The sequence below is a fragment of the Staurois parvus genome, unplaced genomic scaffold (assembly GCF_062004578.1).
Source record: "Staurois parvus isolate SC_StPar_1 unplaced genomic scaffold, SC_StPar_1.0 ptg000803l, whole genome shotgun sequence".
Classification (NCBI taxonomy): Eukaryota; Metazoa; Chordata; class Amphibia; order Anura; family Ranidae; genus Staurois; species Staurois parvus.
The window spans coordinates 317,813-339,946 of record NW_028318599.1 but is presented as its reverse complement, the minus strand read 5'-3'; the positions used below and the strand labels follow the sequence as shown (position 1 = coordinate 339,946).

The following is a 22,134-nucleotide window of genomic DNA, read 5'->3' as shown; positions in this document are numbered from 1 at the left end:
TTGAAAAAAAAAAAAGTTTTTTTGTTTCTATTATAAAATTTTTCAAACAGGTAATTTTTCTCCTTCACTGATGTGCGTTGATGAGGCAGCACTGATGGGCACTGATAGGTGGCACTGATGGGCACTGATAGGCGGCACTAATGAGGTGGCACGGATAGGCGGCACTGATAGGAAGCACTAATGAGGTGTCACGGATAGGTGGCACTGATATGCGTCACTGATTGGTGGCACTGATAGGCGACACTGATAATAGGTACTGATAGACAGCACTGATAGGTGGCACTGACTGACATCACTGCTGGGCACTGACTGGCGGCACTGCTGGGCACTGACTGGCACAATCGCTGGGCACTGCTGGGCTGCACTGATGGGCACTGCTGGGCTGCACTGATGGGCACTGGTGGGTGGCACTGGTGGGCACAGGTGGGTGGCACTACTGGGCACAGGTAGGTGGCACTTCTGGGCACAGGTAGGTGGCACTTCTGGGCACAGGTGGTGACACTGCTGGGTGGCACAGGTGGGCGCACTGCTGGGCACAGGTGGATGCATTGCTGGGCACAGGTGGGCGGAACTTGTGTGTGGCACTGTTGGGCACCGATCATCAGGGCACTGGTGATCAGTGCCCTGATGATCGGTGCTGATCCCTGCTCTGACAACTGCCAGTTTTCGGCAGTACTTTCCTCACAATCTGACAGCGTGAGGAAACTGCAGCCGAGAACCGGCATTTGCATTTTCCCGGTGATCAGCGTGTCATTGGACACGGCTGATCACGTGGTATAAGGCCGCTGTGATTGGCCTTTTACCACGTCACGTGATCAGCTGTGTCCTTAGGACACAGCGATCACGGAGATCGCTGGGTGCGCGCCCTGGGGGGCGCGCAGGAGAGCGCGTTCTGGGAGGACGTCACATGACGTCCACCCAGAACTGGCCGGCCGCAGTGCAGCCGTCATTCAGCTATCTGCGGTCGGCAATTAGTTAAACATGTCCAGTAGAAAAAAATAAAAAAATCAAATTTTGTCATAAATTTAGGCCAAACTGTATTCTGCTCCGTGTCTTTGCTAAAAAAAATTCCCAATACGTGTAAATTAATTGGTTTACGTGAAAGTTATAGCGTTTACAAATGGCGGTATAGATACTGGGATTTTTTAAATTTTATTTTTAATAGTAATGGCGGCAATCAGCGACTTAAAGCGGGACTGCGCAGGACATTCTGACACTGGGGGGCTGAGGGCCCAGGGTCAGTAGGGGGCCCCATGAGATGCCCCTGGTACCTTTTTCATAGGCTTTTTTGAGTTTGGGCAAGGACACAGGGGACCCATGATCCCCTGTTGCCCGGGGGCCCCATGAGTTGTCAGTCCGCCCCTGGTCTGGATTTTTTTAAGGTGTTTATTTATGATTTCTTATTTTCAAAAGTACCAAACTACAGCTTTGTATTGGGGCCGATTCACACCTAAATTGCACAGGAACACGGTGCGATTCATGTGTGTTCCCATGTGGTGTGATCTTGCAACCCATTCATTGGAATGGGCTACAAATGACACTGGAATGCAGTAAAAAGTATTGCATGCACTGCTACTTTCTGAAAAAGGATCCCCACCAAATCGCATGGAACTGCAGTCAGTGGTGTATTTAGGTTTCATGCAACCCAAAAATCGGCTCCCCCATGCAGAGACCCTGACACCGACCAACACCCCCCTCCCCCACGAAGGGAGCCTGACATTGACCAACACCCTAGCCCCCACCCGAGAGAGCCTAACATTGACCAACACCCTAGCCCCCACCCGAGAGAGCCTAACATTGACCAACACCCTAGCCCCCACCCGAGAGAGCCTTCCACTACCACCGCCCCCCATACACTGGCAACCCCCCCAACCTCACCCCGGCGAATGAGAAGACACTCACCTTCACAGCTTCGGACATCCCCAGGAGTCAGGCTCTGCACACACCATCAAGCAGCCTGCAGCCTCTCTCAGATCCCACCTGGTCCCCATGCTGCACGCGTCCCTTCTTCTATCCCTTGTTTAGGGGGGCGGCGCTTCCCCCCTGAAAAATGCAGCTGCCCCCCTGAAAGATGCTGCCCTATGCAAATGCCTTGTTTGCCTTTTGGTAAATACGCCCCTGACTGCAGTACCATGCGATTTGGTGCCCACAGACAGACTGCGTTTGTGATTTGTGTTTGGGGTGCCATTAACAATGTACCGAAACCCTCATCAGATCGCAGATGCAGTGCGCCTTGAGAACAATGCAAGTATACCTTAGACTGTACTCCCCTCGGGGGCGGGGACTGATGTGAATGTACAATATATATGTAAAGTGCCAGCGCTATATAAGTACCTGTAATAAATAAATAAAGTAACGTGTCTTTCCCACATTGTGTTCTGGTGTGAACTGGCCTTAACAATTTCAAATCGCATGACCAGTTGCACCCCATTGTGGGCACTGGAACCGTTCGAATTGACTTTGACTTTGCGGAGCCGCAGTTTTGAAAAATAGGTTCCTGCCCTATTTTCTGCGATTTCAGGTGCGTCTGGCATAGACATCTGTACATGGAATCGCACAGATATCTGCCAAGCTGCCCCTGAAGACCTGCGGCTTAGAAATTGTACGACTTCAAGTGAATTCGCCCAATTTCAAAGTGGAATCCAGTGTGAACCAGGGCTAAAAGCTCTATGTTAAAAAGAATAAAAAGTATCAAAAATCAGGACACAATCCCTGCGCTGGTGACAACAGGTTTTAGTATCCTAGAAGAATCCTGTGTGTGAAATCTGCTACAAAGTATCTCCTTCATTCTGTTGAATGACATGACGGTTCTGGGTTCAGACGTTGCTCGTGTCATGGGAAGCCATCAGCCAGTCTGGTGACAGGAGGAGGGACGCAGGAGGATGATCAGGGTGGAGGAACTTACAGTAACACTTCCCCTGACTCTGGAGACAGAGAAGTCATCTGTCAGCAGGCAGACGGAGAGAGCGGAGCCACAGCTGGGCAGACTGCAGGACTCCACCGGGATGCTTCAACCCTCCCTTCTCACCAAGGTACCACCTAACCAAACCCGAAAAATATTTGACGCAACCCTGCATCACACCCTTAAGCTGCCCATACATTATACAATTTTTTTGTTCAATTTCCTTTAGATTCACCTTCAACCAGGGGCAGACTGACAACTCATGGGGCCCCCGGGCAATAGGGGATCATGGGGCCCCTATGTCCTTGGCCAAACTGAAAAAAGTCTATGAAAAAGGTACCAGGGGCATCTCATTGGGCCCCCTACTGACCCCGGGCCCTCGGGCAGTGCTCAAGTTTCCAAATGGTCAGTCCGCCCCTGCCTTCAACTATGTAGTACAAGGGCCCGCCTGATTGCACACAAATGGAACTGTTTAGGTCAGACCTCAGATTATATGCTTTTGGTAAATCTAAAGGAAAATTGTATCATGTATGGCCAGCCTAAAGCCCAGTACACACTATAAAAAAAATCAGACGAACAATTGTTCGGATTTCCTCGATCTTTCACAGCAAGTTGAAACTGAGGAGGTTACTAATTGTACGAAAATTCTCTTACGAAAGAGGCTTTTGTTGTTGTTGTTTATTGTTTCTGATCATGCGCAGTCTTTTGTAGGCCATAGACGGTTCAAAAATCGGCCGATTTTTCGGTCTAAAAATAAACAGCCGTTTTTCGCACTGTTAGTGGGGAAATGGCATCGGCCAATTTTCGTGGGTTCCTCCTCATTTTGTTTATCGGGCATGCTGGAAAATTTGTGAAAAACGGCCGATTTTTTAAATCATTGGTGGCACCATCAGATTACAGAACGAACAATGTTTCGTTTTTCGGATGAAAAATTGGCCGTTGTTCGAACCGTCTATGGCCTGCATTTCATATCCGACTTTTCTCGTACGAAAACCGTACACATTAACCACTTGCCCTCCCCCTTCCTGACCAGGCCATTTTTTGCGATGCGGCGCTGCGTTACTTTAACTGACAATTGCGCGGTCATGCAGCGCTGTACATAAATTACATTTATGTCCTTTTTTTCCCTCTAATTGATCTTTCTTTCGTTGGTTTTTGATCTCCTGTGTGTTTTTAATTTTTTGTGCTATAAACAAAAATAGACCGACAATTTTGAGAAAAAAACTATATTTTTGACTATTTGCTATTAACCCCTCACCTACCGGGCACTTATACCCCTTCTTTACCAGGCCAATTTTCAGCTTTCAGCGCTGCCACACTATGATTGACAATTGCCCGGTCAAGATTGTACCCATATGAAATTTTTATCATTTTTTTCTCACAAATAGAGCTTTCTTTTGGTGGCATTTAATCGCCGCCGGGCACTTTACTTTTTGTGCTATAAGCAAAAAAAGTGCAAAAAAATTTGAAAAAAAAAAAAGTTTTTTTGTTTCTATTATAAAATTTTTCAAACAGGTAATTTTTCTCCTTCACTGATGTGCGTTGATGAGGCAGCACTGATGGGCACTGATAGGTGGCACTGATGGGCACTGATAGGCGGCACTAATGAGGTGGCACGGATAGGCGGCACTGATAGGAAGCACTAATGAGGTGTCACGGATAGGTGGCACTGATTGGTGGCACTGATAGGCGACACTGATAATAGGTACTGATAGACAGCACTGATAGGTGGCACTGACTGACATCACTGCTGGGCACTGACTGGCGGCACTGCTGGGCACTGACTGGCACAATCGCTGGGCACTGACTGGTGGCACTGATGGGCACTGGTGGGTGGCACTGGTGGGCACAGGTGGGTGGCACTACTGGGCACAGGTAGGTGGCACTTCTGGGCACAGGTGGTGACACTGCTGGGTGGCACAGGTGGGCGCACTGCTGGGCACAGGTGGGTGCATTGCTGGGCACAGGTGGGCGGAACTTGTGTGTGGCACTGTTGGGCACCGATCATCAGGGCACTGGTGATCAGTGCCCTGATGATCGGTGCTGATCCCTGCTCTGACAACTGCCAGTTTTCGGCAGTACTTTCCTCACAATCTGACAGCGTGAGGAAAGTGCAGCCGAGAACCGGCATTTGCATTTTCCCGGTGATCAGTGTGTCATTGGACACGGCTGATCACGTGGTATAAGGACGCTGTGATTGGCCTTTTACCACGTCACGTGATCAGCTGTGTCCTTAGGACACAGCGATCACGGAGATCGCTGGGTGCGCGCCCTGGGGGGCGCGCAGGAGAGCGCGTTCTGGGAGGACGTCACATGACGTCCACCCAGAACTGGCCGGCCGCAGTGCAGCCGTCATTCAGCTATCTGCGGTCGGCAATTAGTTAAACATGTCCAGTAGAAAAAAATAAAAAAAATCAAATTTTGTCATAAATTTAGACCAAAATGTATTCTGCTCCGTGTCTTTGCTAAAAAAAATTCCCAATACGTGTAAATTAATTGGTTTACGTGAAAGTTATAGCGTTTACAAATGGCGGTATAGATACTGGGATTTTTTAAATTTTATTTTTAATAGTAATGGCGGCAATCAGCGACTTAAAGCGGGACTGCGCAGGACATTCTGACACTGGGGGGAACTGTATTTTTTACTTTTTGCTATTAAAAAAATAAAATTTTGTTATAAAATTAGGCCAAAATGTATCCTGCTCCGTGTCTTTGCTGAAAACAAATCCCAATACGTGTAAATTAATTGGTTTATGTGAAAGTTATAGCGTTTACAAATGGCGGTATAGATACTGGGATTTTTTAATTTTATTTTTAATAGTAATGGCGGCGATCAATGATTTATAGCGGGACTGCGGGAGGCAATATTTTTGACTTTTTGCTATTAAAAAAATGTAAAAAATCAAATTTCATCATAAATTTAGGCCAAAATGTAAAGCTCCATGTCTTTGCTAAAAAAAAAAACAACAAAAAAAAAAACAAATACATGTAAATTAATTGGTTTATGTGAAAGTTATAGCGTTTACAAATGGCGGTATAGATACTGGGATTTTTTTAAAATTATTTTATTTTTACTAGTAATGGTGATCAACATATTATAGCAGGACTGTGGCGGACATTCTGACACTGGGGGGGGGGGACTGACTTGGTGTCACTGACCTCCCCAGCGACACCAATACATTGATCAGTGCTAATAAGAGAAAAAAACAATATTTTTGACTTTTTGCTATTAAAAAAATGTAAAAATCAAATTTCGTCATAAATTTAGGCCAAAATGTATTCTGCTAAATGTCTTTGCTAAAAAATTTTTTAAAAAAATATGTGTAAATTAATTGGTTTACGTGAAAGTTATAACGTCTACAAATGGTGGTATAGATACTGCCAGCGGGGAATCACCTGTACCCGGTGATTGACAGCTGAAGCCGCCAATGACAGCACGGGTAGGGCGTACGCATGCCCCCTACCCGGAACTGCAAAATCCCATACATATATATATATATATAGGGGTGGACTGACCATTTGGAAACTCGGGCACTGCCCAAGGGCCCGGGGTCAGTAGGGGGCCCCATGAGATGCCCCTGGTACCTTTTTCATAGGCTTTTTTGAGTTTGGGCAAGGATACAGAGGGGCCCCATGATCCCCTATTGCCCGGGGGCCCCATGAGTTGTCAGTCCGCCCCTGTATATACATATATACACACACACACACGTGATTTTGTGCAGCCCTGCTGCCCTGTAGCAGTATTTTTGCTATGGGCGGCGGGCAAGCGATTAAACGAAAATTGTTCTGTTCTGGTGCGAGAAAACTTTTGGAGCTTGTTCCTTCAAAAATTTTCATTTGGAAAGTCTGAATTGGGTTTCAAAAACTGTGTGCACACTATACGAAAATCAAACGATCGTGCCTTGTACGGAATTTTTCTTTCTATGTTCTCATAGTGTGTGCCCCACTTAATGCCCCATACACACAATGACAATATTGGACGAATGATCATCTGTTTGTTGTTTTTTTTTTGCATGCTGGTCATGTATGGAGAGTGAAAAGGTTACAAACGTTACGAATATTTTCGTACGACAGAAAGCCAATTTGGAAGTGATGTCATGTATTTGTATTGTATTTTCAGATGAAAGATGAAAACTATACTGATTAAACGAAAATCGTACGATCTGGTATCGTACGAGAAAAATGTTCGTGCTTGTCCCTTTCAAATAATTTCGGATGAAAACTGTGTACTAACGATCAGATTATCGTTTAATCGCTTCAAAAGCGGCATTTTTCGGATGATTTTCTGAACCTGTGTATGGGGCATTAGGCTCCATGTACACGGGACACTTCTAAATGATGGAAACTGACTGCTGGAAAACGTAGGTTAAAAAACGTCTGTTTAGCCACGTTTCCATAATGCGTTTATGCGTATTTATGTGCGTTTGTGTTTAGAAGCGTTTTTTAAAGATAAGCGCAGAAGAACCTCCCAAATGCCCAGAATGCACTGAAAAGTGGTAAATTATTACCTATTTCAGACTGTTTCAGAGAAATACAGAGAGCAGAAGCAGAGACAGAAGTATGTGTTGAGATTAGCTTAGGTGTGAGTTGCTCATTAACATTTCTTTTGTTTCCAAGGGTGGGAAAGGTGTCTGGTGGAGGAAGTCATTAAGGTCACCTGGCAGGGGGTCTTCCTGAGGAATTTGAGGTGTGAATGGTCATTAACATATGTTTTGTTTCCAAGGGTGGGAGAGGTCTGAGGTGTGAATGGTCATTACAATGTGTGACAAGCTTGGTAGGAACATCCTGTGTTCAGTGTTTTGTCCATCTGAGTACCTTGAAAACGTTTTGCATGCATTTTTCACGATGAAAAAAGTAAAAAAAAAGAAAATTTCAAACGCTTATAAACGCGATTTGCCGCGTTTACAAGCGTTTTGCTTTGAAATGCTGATAAAATCGACTGCTGAACTCATGTTTTCTGCATTTAAAAAAAACGACTGTAAACTCAATTGCCCGTAAACGACTGTAAATGAAGATGTGTACATGGACACATAGGGAAACATTAGGGAGAGTTCAGGGGCTGCTGAAAAAAACGCAGAACAGCTCCTAAACGTGAGTTTATCAGCTGCAGTGTACATGAGCCCTTATAGACTTTCTTTCCTGAGATAACCTATAGATCGGTGGTGGTGAACCTATGGCATGTATGCCGCAGCGGGCACACAGAGCCCTCTCTGCCACCTCAACAGCCGGGCATCGGATAACAGCGCACATAGGGAGCAAGTGCATGTTAAGAAAGGAGTTGCAGCGCCAGGCAATGACGTCACAAGTCGCAACCCCAAGATATATATTGGACCGGCTGTGAGTTTTAATACATTTCTTTTTTTTAATACAAGATTTTAGTTTGTGCTGGTGGTCAGTGGAACTTTGCCCCCCTTGTGCTGCTGGTCAGTGGACCTTTGCCCCCCTTGTGCTGCTGGTCAGTGGAACTTTGCCCTCCTGCGCTGCTGGTCAGTGGAACTTTGCCCCCTTTGTGCTGGTGATTAGTGGAACTTTGCCCCACTTGTGCTAGTGGTCAGTGGAACTTTGCCCCCCTTGTGCTGCTGGTCAGTGGAACTTTGCCCCATTTCGCTTGTGATCAGTGGAACTTTGCCCCCCTTGTGCTAGTGGTCAGTGGAACTTTGCCCCCTTGTGCTTGTGGTCAGTGTAGCTTTGTCCCCTTGTGCTGGCGGTCAGTGGAACTTTGCCCCCTTGTGCTGGTGATCAGTGGAACTTTGCCCCCTTGCACTGGTGGTCAGTGGAACTTTGCCCCCCTTGTGCTTGTGGTCAGTGGAACTTTGCCCCCTTTTGCTGGTGGCCAGTGGAACTTTGTCCCCCTTGTGCTGGTGGTCAGTGGATCTTTGTCCCCCTTGTGCTTGTGGTCAGTGGAACTTTGTCCCCCTTGTGCTGGTGATCAGTGGAACTTTGTCCCCCTTGTGCTGGTCAGTGGAACTTTGCCCCCTTGCACTGGTGGTCAGTGGAACTTTGCCCCCCTTGCGCTTGTGGTCAGTGGAACTTTGCCCCCTTGTGCTAGTGGTCAGTGGAACTTTGCCCCCCTTGTGCTGGTGGTCAGTGGAGCTTTGTCCCCTTGTGCTGGTGGTCAGTGGAGCTTTGTCCCCTTGTGCTGGTGGTCAGTGGAGCTTTGTCCCCTTGTGCTGGTGGTCAGTGGAGCTTTGTCCCCTTGTGCTGGTGGTCAGTGGAACTTTGCCCCCCTGCACTGGTGACCAGTGGAACTTTGCCCCCTTGCTCTGCTGGTCAGTGGAACTTTGCCCCATTTCGCTGGTGGTCAGTAGAACTTTGCCCCCTTTGTGCTGGTGATCAGTGGAACTTTGCCCCCCTTGCACTGGTGGTCAGTGGAACTTTGCCCCCCTTGTGCTTGTGGTCAGTGGAGCTTTGTCCCCTTGTGCTGGCGGTCAGTGGAATTTTGCCCCCTTGTGCTGGCGGTCAGTGGAATTTTGCCCCCTTGCACTGGTGGTCAGTGGAACTTTGCCCCCTTGTGCTGGTGGCCAGTGGAACTTTGTCCCCCTTGTGCTGGTGGCCAGTGGAACTTTGTCCCCCTTGTGCTGGTGGTCAGTGGATCTTTGCCCCCCCTTGTGCTTGTGGTCAGTGGAACTTTGTCCCCTTGTGCCGGTGGTCAGTGGATCTTTGCCCCCCTTGTGCTTGTGGTCAGTGGAACTTTGTCCCCCTTGTGCTGGTGGTCAGTGGAACTTTGTCACCCTGTGCTGGTGGTCAGTTGAACTTTGCCCCCTTGTGCTGGTGGCTAGTGGAACTTTGCCCCCTTGTGCTGGTGGTCAGTGGAGATTTGCCCCCCTTGTGCTTGTGGCCAGTGGAACTTTTCCCCCCTTGTGCTGGTGGTCAGTGGAACTTTGCCCCCTTGTGCTGGTGGTCAGTGGAACTTTGCCCCCCTGTGCTGGTGGTCAGTGGAACATTGCCCCCTTGTGCTGGTGGTCAGTGGAACTTTGCCCCCTTGTACTGGTGGTCAGTGGAACTTTGCCCCCCTTGTGCTGGTGGTCAGTGGAACTTTGCCCCCCTTTGTGCTGGTGGTCAGTGGAACTTTGCCCCCCTTTGTGCTGGTGGTCAGTGGAACTTTGCCCCCCTTGTGCTGGTGGTCAGTGGAACTTTGCCCCCCTTGTGCTGGTGGTCAGTGGAACTTTGCCCCCCTTTGTGCTGGTGGTCAAAGCTCTGTTATTGTGTTTTTCTTTTAAGAGAAAATATATTAATGTACGGGTTGTTTTTTTCTAAGCCAAAACCTCAGTATTCGGGTTTAATTGCAGTGTTGGCAGTTTGCGATAAATAAATGGGTTTTGGATTGCGGTTTGGGAACTCAGTCTCTGAAAGATTTGCCATCACTGCTATAGATCATTATCTCACCATTCCCTCAGGCTTCTGGTTTTGACACGGAGAATACATTTGGCTCTTTATTTGTTCATCCCATTCAAGACTATTGTCAGATTATAACACTTGGAAGGGACAGAGAATCCCCTTATATGAAGTTTATTTTTATTTCAGGTACTTATATATCGCTATCAATGTACACAGCACTTTACATATATATTGTACATTCACATCAGTCCCTAACCCTCAAGGGGCGTACAGTCTAAGGTCCCTAACTCACATCATACATACACATACTAGGGACAATTTAGACAGGAGCCAATTAACCTACCAGCATGTCTTTGGAGTGTGGGAGGAAACCAGAGTATCCGGGGGAAACCCGAGTATCCGAAGAAAACCCATGCAGGGAGAGCAGATATAGTGAATGCAGGGTCCGGGGAGAGCGGATATAGTGAATGCAGGGTCCGGGGAGAGCGGATATAGTGAATGCAGGGTCTGGGGAGAGCGGATATAGTGAATGCGGGGTCCGGGGAGAGCGGATATAGTGAATGCGGGGTCCGGGGAGACCGGATATAGTGAATGCGGGGTCCGGGGAGACCGGATATAGTGAATGCGGGGTCCGGGGAGACCGGATATAGTGAATGCGGGGTCCGGGGAGACCGGATATAGTGAATGCGGGGTCCGGGGAGACCGGATATAGTGAATGCGGGGTCCGGGGAGACCGGATATAGTGAATGCGGGGTCCGGGGAGACCGGATATAGTGAATGCGGGGTCCGGGGAGACCGGATATAGTGAATGCGGGGTCCGGGGAGACCGGATATAGTGAATGCGGGGTCCGGGGAGACCGGATATAGTGAATGCGGGGTCCGGGGAGACCGGATATAGGGAATGCGGGGTCCGGGGAGACCGGATATAGTGAATGCGGGGTCCGGGGAGAGCGGATATAGTGAATGCGGGGTCCGGGGAGAGCGGATATAGTGAATGCGGGGTCCGGGGAGACCGGATATAGTGAATGCGGGGTCCGGGGAGACCAGATATAATGAATGCAGGGTCCGGGGTTTAATAACACTTTAAGAATGACAGCCCCAGAGCTCACAACTTTAAAAAAAAAGTTAGCAACAGCAATTATCTTCTACTCTCATCTTGTAGGCCTCACGCACACTGAGGATATAACACTGCTTTTAGGGGTGTCCGGCGTTGTTTTTTTTCCCTGCCTCTAAACAAAAGATTAAAGACCAACTCTGGCCAACTTAGAAATTATCCCTTGCAGTGGCGCTGTGCCTGCTCTTTTTTGGTCTTGGGGGAAAAAAAAGATTTACTTACTTGATCCTCCTCTCCTCTCCAAAGCAAGACTGATCCCTGCAGTGTTTTCTCCCCACATGGTCCAGCTGTCTAGGTTTCTGATGTCACCGCAGGTAGTACAATGGCTAAATGGTTAGCACTTCCGCCTGGCAGTACTCGGGTCGTTGGTTCACATCCTAACCACAGCACAATCTGTCTGGAGTTTGCATGTTCTCCCTGTGCCTGCGTGGGTTTCCTCCAGGTACTCTGGTTTCCTCTCACACTCCAAAGACATACTGGTAGGTGAATTGGCTCCTGTCTAAATTGTCCCTAGTATGTGTATGTATGAATGTGAGTTAGGGACCTTAGATTGTACACCCCTTGAGGGTTAGGGACTGATGTGAATGTACTATATATGTAAATTGATGGTGCTATATATGCAGGGGCAGACTGACAACTCATGGGGCCACCGGGCAATAGGGGATCATGGGGCCCCTGGTCCTTGCCCAAACTCAAAAAAGCCTATGAAAAAGGTACCAGGGGCATCTCATGGGGCCCCCTACTGACCCCGGGCCCTTGGGCAGTGCCCGAGTTTCCAAATGGTCAGTCCGCCCCTGTATATATGTACCTGTAATAAATAATAATAATCAAGTCCAAAGCAGGGTCCATAGCATTCCACTGGACATGATGATACCAAGGAATGGTGCACTGGGGAAGTGAAAGTTCAGGTCATTAAAACTGCTTCTCCCCTAGACAAAACAAACTACTAAACCTTGCCATGGGGCCACAGCGCTATGTGATTTAGAGACTCACATGTAATGGAAAGGTTTCTTCACAGTAAGAGCTGTGAAAATGTGGAATAGACCCCGTCAAGAGTTGGTTCTGGCTAGCTCAATGGATTGCTGCAAAAAAGTCCTGGATTCCTTCCTAGATATACAGAATATAACTGGATATAACATTTATAGGTAAAGTTGATCCAGGGAATATCTGATTGCCTCTCGGGGGATCAGGAAGGAATTTTTTTTCCCTGCAGGAGCAAATTGGATCGTGCTTTGCTGGGTTTTTTTTTTCTCTTCCTCTGGATAAACTGTGGGTGTAGGATTATAACTTGTTTTTCTATGGTTGAAATGGATGGACTTTTTTCTTTTTTCAGCCAGACTAACTATGTAACTATGTATTTGAATCCCCGAATCACAATAGTAACAAATTTCACCAAAATAATTTATATGGAAACAACAAATTCATTTTTATTAACTTGAAATATAAAAGATGCGGCGCTATATCACAAGTATATAAGTGAAAAAACATCCAAGATATCAATAAAGTGGTTAAGTGACTAATGTGATCCCAAACATTATGTCACAAGCAGAGTAACATGCAGTGCAAAAACAGTCTTTGTGATAATTTCTCTCCTTCAAAGTGCTGCTTCCATGCAGTGAACGTGAAAAGGATAAGGCTGTGCACTCACCAGATGCACAGTGTATCTGTGCATTTAGAGATAAGTTATCTCTATAAGATCCACTGGTAGCTCCTAAAGGTCAGGTCAAGCCAGATATTCCTCCACCCGCTGGATGTTGCTGATAATCCACGGTCTCTCTCTTAGGTGGCTCTATAGGTGATATGTGACTCACCTTTTCCCAGAAGTTATGTTACTCCATGTGCTGGCATCCATCTTTTATTCACTTGTTTGGATGATGTGACGCAATAGTTTGGGCCTTTGTTCATGTTTGAAGCATTCAAAATAATGTAACGATATAATGAATAAGCTGAATTGATTCGTATTCATTCATTTTTATTCTAGCAAGCGTAGCGTGAATATTCCAATAAGATTTTTTTGCATTCATAGTTAGTCTGGCTGAAAAAAGACAAAAGCCCATCCAGTTCACATTTCTTCTTATTATAAAAAATGCGCTACATACGAAATAGAAACATATTACACTAAATACAGGATTGGACACAGCTGAGTACATGTTAGAGAGCCAACATCATTGGCTCTTTACCCTGATTGGTGATGTGCTGTGTCCGAGGGACCAACGATTGCAGCGCTGCACGTTTCACATGTATGTGCAGTGAGAATGGGAAGATATCATATGACATCCTCCCAGAATGACAGCGGTCCCCCCCCCCCCCCCCACACACACACACACACACTTTTGGCTGTCATTGTACAATAGGCTGGGCGCAAACCAGTTAACATTAACCGCTTCCCAGCTGCCCTATATCAGCTATACTGCTACAGGGCGGCATGCAGCATGGCTGAGAAAAATCACGTGATTTAGCATTTTTGGGTAGGGGGCGCCTACACCATTCATGGCCTCGGCTGTCGATCACCGGGTCCCGGCCGGTGATTCCCCACCGGCACCTGGTGATTGCCGAGTATCACTGACAGGGGAAAAACTTGTATGTAAACAATACAGATCTCTCCCGTCAGCTCCTGCATAGCAGAGCCATACAAAGCAATGTACTTACACACTAAAGCACATACACACAGTTAACCCTTTGATCGCCCCAGATGTTAAACCCTTCCTGCCCAGTGCCATTATTACTGTGTCAGTCAGGCCTGGGCTTTTTAGACTGATAGACTGAGTAGCCAATTTTTCCAGGGGGGTGTTGGGTTAGCAAGGACGCTCGCAGAACAGATGATGATGGAATATGCACTGTGATATAAAGGGGCACTGTATTTTTACAGTGCCCCTTTAAAGCACAGTCCCCTTGATATCATAATGCCCCTTTACATTACAGTGCCCCTAGAGATCTAATCACAGTGCCCCCTATATATTCAAAGAGATGGCTCAGTCCAGCAAAGAGACATCCCAATCCAACAAAGAGACATCCCTGTATAGCAAAGAGACATCCCAGTCCAGCAAACAGACATCCCCATATAGCAAAGAGACATTCCAACTAGCAAAGGGACATCCCATCCAGCAAAGAGATAGCCCGTCCAGTAGAGACAGCCTGTTCAGCAAAGAGACAGCCTCTTCAGCAAAGAGACATCCTGCGCAGCAAAAACACAGCTCATCTAGCAAAGAGACAGCATGTCCAGCAAAGAGTCAGCCCATCCAGCAAAGACACAGCCCATCCAGCAAAGAGACAGCCCATCCAGCAAAGAGACAGCCCGTCCAGCAAAGAGACAGCCCGTCCAGCAAAGAGACATCCTGCCCAGCAAAGACACAGCCCATCCAGCACAGACTTAGCCCATCCAGCAAAGACACAGCGCAGAATACATTTTGGCCTAAATGTATGACAAAATGTGATTTTTAAAAACATTTTTTACTGGACATGTTTTATAGCAAAAAGTCAAAAATATTGTTTTTTCTTTCAAAATTGTCGGTCTTTTTTGTTTATAGCGTGAAAAATTAAAAATGCAGAGATGATAAAATACCACCGAAAGAAAGCTCTATTTGTGTGAAAAAAAGGACGTAAATTTCATTTGGGTGCAGCGTTGTATGACCGCGCAATGGTCAGTTAAAGTAACGTAGCGCAAAAAAAATGGCCTGGTCCGGAAGCGGGGGAAATCCTCTGGAGGGCAAGTAGTTAAAGCGGAGTTCCACCTGAAAAAAAAAAAAAATAAAGGTCGACAGCTACAAAAACTGTAGCTGCTGACTTTTAACATACAACCACTTACCTGTCCCTCGGTCCTGCGGTGTCCTCACCATCACTGGTTTCACCGTCTGTCTTCTCTCCCCCGCACCGGCATTTTCAGTGTGGGCACCCGGCTGCGAGAAGCACTGCGCTTTGTATGAATGGCCCCATAGTCTTCTGGGGCCTGTCACGTGTCCCAGAAGACTATGGGGAGGGAAGGGGAGAGGACAACTTCCGCTTCCGATCACCTAGGTAATCGCAGTGGAAGTGGGAGCGGGTACCTCTGGAAAGATGGTACAACAAATCTTCACGTGTTTATTGAGCAGAATGAAAAGAAAAATATTATTCTAATCTGTAAGATTGCTTCCTTTTCAGCGGCGGAGGAAGTGAATTATGCTAGCACGTGGTTCAATTTCCTGATTTATTTGATGAGCATCAAAACCACCACTATACCCAAAAATAAAGTTGAAACGCGTCGGGTACTGTTTGATGCGGCAAATCTCAGCAGCCCATGACCTCGTTTTTTTCAGAGATTTGCTATTGTTACTTTGTAGTTGTTTGCACTTTTATATTCTTATATATAGATCTTTTTTTTACTATAGATGATGTCATTCTAATCACAGCTTCCAGAGTATGTTTCCTTTTAAAGCAGCATTACATGTAATATATTGCAGTTCACCAATCTTTTTCTTTTTTTTTGGCTTTTTTCCCCTCTCTTTTCACCTGGTGATCTGGCTGGTGACACACCTCCTGTATTAGAGCCAAAAAGTGTTCTCTGATTGGATCAACTGCCCAGACCCTGCATTCACTATATCCGGTCTCCCTGGACCCTGCATTCACTATATCTGGTCTCCCTGGACCCTGCATTCACTATATCTGCTCTCCCCGGACCCTGCATTCCCTATATCCTCTCTCCCCGGACCCTGCATTCACTATATCCGCTCTCCCCGGACCCTGCATTCACTATATCCGCTCTCCCCGAACCCCGCATTCACTATATCTGGTCTCCCCGGACCCTGCATTCACTATATCCTCTCTCCCCGGACCCTGCATTCACTATATCCGCTCTCCCCGGACCCTGCATTCATATGTGACTCCCAGGATGATAGACAACTGATATAAACCCGCATCACATGGCGTGTAGTGAGCTCTGTGTACTCAGCAGCATAAAAAAAATTTTTTTCAGTTAAAGTGCTCCTATATCTGGTCTCCCCGGACCCTGCATTCACTATATCTGGTCTCCCCGGACCCTGCATTTACTATATCTGGTCTCCCCGGACCCTGCATTCACTATATCCGGTCTCCCTGGACCCTGCATTCACTATATCTGGTCTTCCCGGACCCTGCATTCACTATCACTGGTCTCCCGGGACCCTGCATTCACTATATCCGGTCTCCCCGGACTCTGCATTCACTATATCTGGTCTCCCCAGACCCTGCATTCACTATATCCGCTCTCCCCGAACCCTGCATTCACTATATCCGCTCTCACGGACCCCGCATTCACTATATCCGCTCTCCCGGACCCTGCATTCACTATATCTGGTCTCCCCGGACCCTGCATTCACTATATCCGCTCTCCCCGGACCCTGCATTCACTATATCCGCTCTCACGGACCCTGCATTCACTATATCTGGTCTCCCCGGACCCTGCATTCACTATATCCGCTCTCCCCGGACCCTGCATTCACTATATCCGCTCTCACGAACCCTGCATTCACTATATCCTCTCACCTTGGGGAGACCAGATATAGGTGAAAGGGCAGTTACGTCACAATCGTCACCTCATCCAATCACAGAACACTTTGCATGGCGGTGGCAAGGAACCCAGAAGCTACTGAAGATCGCTGGAATAGCAGTGCCTACCACAGGGATTTTCAGCATCTAGTGGCTGCAAAAATCGCTGGACCTGAATCCTAGGTTCACACCTAAGCGTTTTCCGCAGCATTTTGCTATCACCTTTTGTATCACCTCCCCCTTCCTTTAGATTGTAAGCTCCACGAGCCGGGCCCTCCTATTCCTTCTGTACTGAAATGTATTGTAATTGTACTGTCTCTCTAATATTGTAAAGCGCTGAGCAAACTGTTGGAACTATATATATCCTGTATAATAATAATAATAATAATATATAAATCCTGCATAATAATAATAATAATTTTGCAGAAACGCAGTACAGTCCATTTAACATGATTTCCTAGGACACGTTCTCCGCATTTTCACCCAGTGCGTTTTTTGGAAAGGGTCAGGGACGTTTTTGAACGCAAAAAGCTGCATTTTGGGTTCTATAGAATTCAATGGAAACGCGGCAGGAGAGCATGTAGTGCATTTTTGCTGCGTTTTTGCTGCGCTTTGCTTTTTAAATCTGCCTAGCAACAAGTAAAAAAATGCAAAACGCATCAGACCCGCAAGTGCAAAAACGCAACACAATGCAGAAACAGATCAAAAGCAAGCTGCATAGGTGTGAACCTAGACGGAATTCAGATAATTTCATGAGCCATTTATTAAAGAGCCAATCTGCTTGGGATGGACACTGGACACAATCCTGGCATTCCACTCATACACACGTACAGTACAACTCATCAGAGCGGATACGAAAGTCCCCAACAGACTCCGCCCATGCAGGCGATGGAGAATGGAGTCCCGTGGTCAGGAAACCCCCACTTCATACTTACAAAAGAAGTAAAAATCTTTGTGATTTATTCACCGACCCCTATATTACAGGACACCATTGTGTATTTACAGGAAAAAAGAATGCTACATTGTCCATATATCTATCTATACAGTATATATATATATATATATATATATATATATATATAATGTGGGAGGAAACTGGAGGACCCGGAGGAAACCCACACAGTAGCAGGGAGAACATGCAAACTCCATGCAGGTAATATCATGTTTGAAAACCCTAGTAATGCTGCCAGGCAGTGGTGCTACTACTAAGCCACACTGCTTCCTAAATTATATATTTATAGTATTTTCAGTAGTTAAAGCGGAACTAATCTCAGTCAGAAGGAACTATTTTTAATCATTATGCTGCTAGCATTAGTAAATAGATACTCTAGGAAAGTATGTCATATTTACTTATTGAAAACTTTTTATTTGCATTTCTTCGGTTACTTCCTGGTTTCTGGCCTAGGCATACAGAAACAATTGAGTACTGTCCGTGATACTTTTTTTATTTGCACTAACATACAATTTTGAGGACAAGCTTTCGGGGTATGTCCCCTTCTTCAAGGTCTAAGCAGTACTATTAAAAATCACAAAGTTTAAGCAGAATGTTAGAATGGATTGAGAGAAAAAAAAAAAAAGGGCTACAGATAAGATACATCAAAAGTGAGGGCGGGAGGGGGGATACAACACTCATACAATCCAGAAGTTTTCAGGAGGGGAGGAGGGGTTTCTCAGCTAAGCACACCCTCCTTCCTGCACATGCCTGAGCTAAGGGCAAATGGATTCCAAGAAGTAAATGCTACATGCATCATCTGCCCTTACTCAAGATGGCCACAGCTATAATTGCAAGGGGGAGGGGTGTTTTCCAACGTGATTTCTCAACAAAATAAAGCCTGGAGACGTGGATGAATGGGGGTGTTTGCTTTGAATATTAAAAATGATTGGAATAGCGTTTTCAGTTTGCAGTACTTGAATACGGTTCAGTTCTGCATTAAAAAAGAAGGATGGACTTATTTTTTTTTTCTGCAATCATACTTACATAGGTGGATGCTGCATCTGTCCCCCGCCGGCTCTAAGTGTGAGAACTTGATGATCACATGACCGCGGATCGCTGAGTTCTCACAGCCGTTCTGAGCAGAGAGCGGTGACTGTCAGTTACCGCTCTCTGCTCGGCCCTCCAGTCACTGGAGCGCTGGGCTCTGGAGGGGGAGGGAGAGGCTAGCTCAGGCTCTCATCGGATCGCTGAGAGGCTGAGCCAGGTGCAGCTCCAGACTGTGGGGTGGATTCCGAGTTTGAAGTCAGGATCTTTCCCCAGCCTGGACCCAGCTGAGTGACGTCATCTGAAAACGGGTGACAGCAATCTCATTTGGATTCACTTAGGATCTATGACCAGCCCACACCCTCTCTTTTTTTTCTTCCCGTACGACTCCTCTGCTCCTTTTGTTTCCTTTCACAGCCTGTTTGATGTGATCGCCATGACCACAGGAACATACCACCTTGAATATGGCATAGTATGTCTCTTCTTCTGTGCACATGGCGACTTACATTACTGTTGATTTTCTTAAAGCTGAACTCTGCGGAAAGTAAAAATCCTCCCTTGCAATGTGGCTGTTCCCACCAGCATCTTATTAAGGTATGCCTGGGCAGTCTCAGCTTGGTTAGGATTGAGGGTGTGACAGTTCCCACATGGAAGAAAAACATATTTTAAATAAAAAAAAGAACCCTACTTGCTATTGCTCCAAGTCGATGACTATTTATGCACTTCCCAAGAAGAATATTTAAAAAATATATTTAAAATATATTTTTCTTCCATGTGGTTTCAGACTGCTCATCTGTAGTATTTCAAATACAAGTCAATATATTTGGGAAGAATATTTTTAAAATATATTTTTCTTCTATGTGGGAATATTTATGTACCTCCAGCCAATCCCTGGGGAGGTGTGCCCAGATGGTGGTTGGGAAGTGCATAAATAGTCATAGGCTTGGAGCACTAGCTAGTGGGGTTCTTTTCCCTAGAGGATTGACTGTCAACCCTTCCTGGTCATCCTACTATGGGTCCAGCCTGCTCATCGAGGTCCCAGCTGTACTCAGCTGGGGGCCTATCTTTCTACAAGTCTTTGGGAGCCAAAGAGGGGTGCCACTTAGAAATCATCTGATTGGTCAGCTGCTGATGCCGTCTAACCCAAACTGTCATCGCTGCAAGGAGAGGAAAGAAAGCGGCGGGGATTTCAAATCCCCACCGCTTTCTCTCCTCTACTACCACTGACACCCAGCATGGGATGCCTGCAGGGAGGTTTCCCACACCGCTCCAGTGTGGACTCGGGCTATGACAAGCCTGGGCTCACACAGGAGCAGTGGGGAAACCGCATGCGATTTGCACAGGACTCGCATTCCTGTTCAAACCGCATGCTAATCTTTGCGGTGCAATTTGCGTCCATTATCGCAAAGTATCGGTTAAGGTATCGGTAGTATTTTCACGAGTACTCATGAAAATACTCGGTATCGGCACCGATTGTCATAAGTAGGATGCATCCCTGGTGACAATACATGCTACAAACTGGCCCTAAATAGCAATGTTCTTTACAACTCCCTCTTTAAAATGAATGACAGGTCCTCTTAAGTGTCCCCCTACAGGCAGTTGGGAGGAATGACAGCTGAACAAGCCTCATAATGACATCGTATTTTCACACACAGCAAAGAAGTTGACAAGTTGAAGTAAATAGCAGATTCTTTCATTCCTCCCCGCTGCTCCTATTGTGTTTGCTGCCCTTTTATATGTAATAAATGCGTTTGCAAAAATGGTTCCGGAATGGGAAAGGGCATTCTTCCAGACACCTAGAAACTCTATTTACCCTCATAATGAATATGTGCGCTTTTCTTTATGTCAGCGTATATTGCCGCATGTCGCCAAACATGGAGACTTCGTACATGGGTGCCGCTCTCCTATAGAAAGGTTAAATATTAAACCCGGGCATATTACATCTCATTACCTCTGTGTGATCCCTGATCCATGAGGTCCACATTTTCCATCACAGACACACTTAGGGGAATTCTCCTGCATGGAAGGAGCTCCAGAAAAGAGTGATTAGATGTGCAGCAGTTCATAAATCAGGTCAATGGTATTCCAGAAAGCTCACCAATGTCTGTATTAACCACTTGACCTCCCCATGATCAGGCCAGTTTTTCTTTTTGCACTTTAGCACTGCGCTACTTTAACTGATAATTGCTCGGTCATGCAACGCTGTACCCAAACTAAATATATATCTTTTTTTTTATAATATTATTCACATAAATTAATAAAGACCAAACATTTTTAAATAAAAGAAATTTTCTACTTTCTGTTATAAAAGGTGTCTAATAAAATCTAAATTCTTCATAAATTTAGGCCAAAATGTATTCTGCTGTTTCTGTATTCTGTCTTAGGTGAAGAAAAAAATGTCAATATGTGTAAATTAATTGGTTTGTGTAAACGTAACAGCATTTACAAACTATGGTATATATACTGGGATTTATGCAGCTATGACACTGGTAATGGTGGTGATTAGCGACTTATAGTGAGACTGTAATAGTGTGGTGGGCAATCTGCCGTTAGCTGTCGCTTGCTGAGAGCTAATATATATATAATATATATTTATTTATTTATTTAAATAAATACATTTAAATCAATAATATATATATATATATATATATATATATATATATATATACTGTGGGGCAAAAAAGTATTTAGTCAGCCACCAATTGTGCAAGTTCTCCCACTTCAAAAGCTGAGAGAGGCCTGTAATTGGCATCATAGGTAGACCTCAACTATGAGAGACAAAATGAGAATACAAATCCAGACAATCACATTGGCTGATTTGGAAAGAATTTATTTGCAAATTATGGTGGAAAATAAGTATTTGGTGAATATGAAAAGTTCATCTCAATACTTTGTTATATATCCTTTGTTGGCAATGACAGAGGTCAGACGTTTCCTGGAAGTCTTCACAAGGTTGGCACACACTATTGCAGGTATGTTGGCCCATCCTCCATGCAGATCTCCTCTAGAGCAGTGATGTTTTGGGGCTGTCGCTGGGCAAAAGTTCAAAGGTTTTCTATGGGGTTGAGATCTGGAGACTGGCTAGGCCACTCCAGGACCTTGAAATGCTTCTTACGAAGCCACTCCTTCATTGCCCGGGCGGTATGTTTGGGATCATTGTCATGTTGGAAGACCCAGCCACGTTTCATCTTCAATGCCCTTGCTGATGGAAAGAGGTTTGCACTCAAAATCGCACGATACATGGCCCCATTCATTCTGTCCTGTACATGGATCAGTCGTCCTGGTCCCTTTGCGGAGAAACAG

The 22,134-nt window shown here is 45.9% G+C and overlaps 1 protein-coding gene across 1 annotated transcript in view; it reads left to right on the top strand.

Moving 5' to 3' along the window:
* The first annotated feature begins 2,933 nt into the window (after positions 1 to 2,933).
* Positions 2,934 to 22,134, top strand: part of GPBAR1 (G protein-coupled bile acid receptor 1) — a 33,901-nt gene continuing 14,700 nt past the window's right edge. The window contains exon 1 of the mRNA XM_089654823.1: positions 2,934 to 3,032. The gene's annotated coding sequence lies outside the window, so the exon portion shown is untranslated. The remainder of the gene's footprint in view (positions 3,033 to 22,134) is intronic.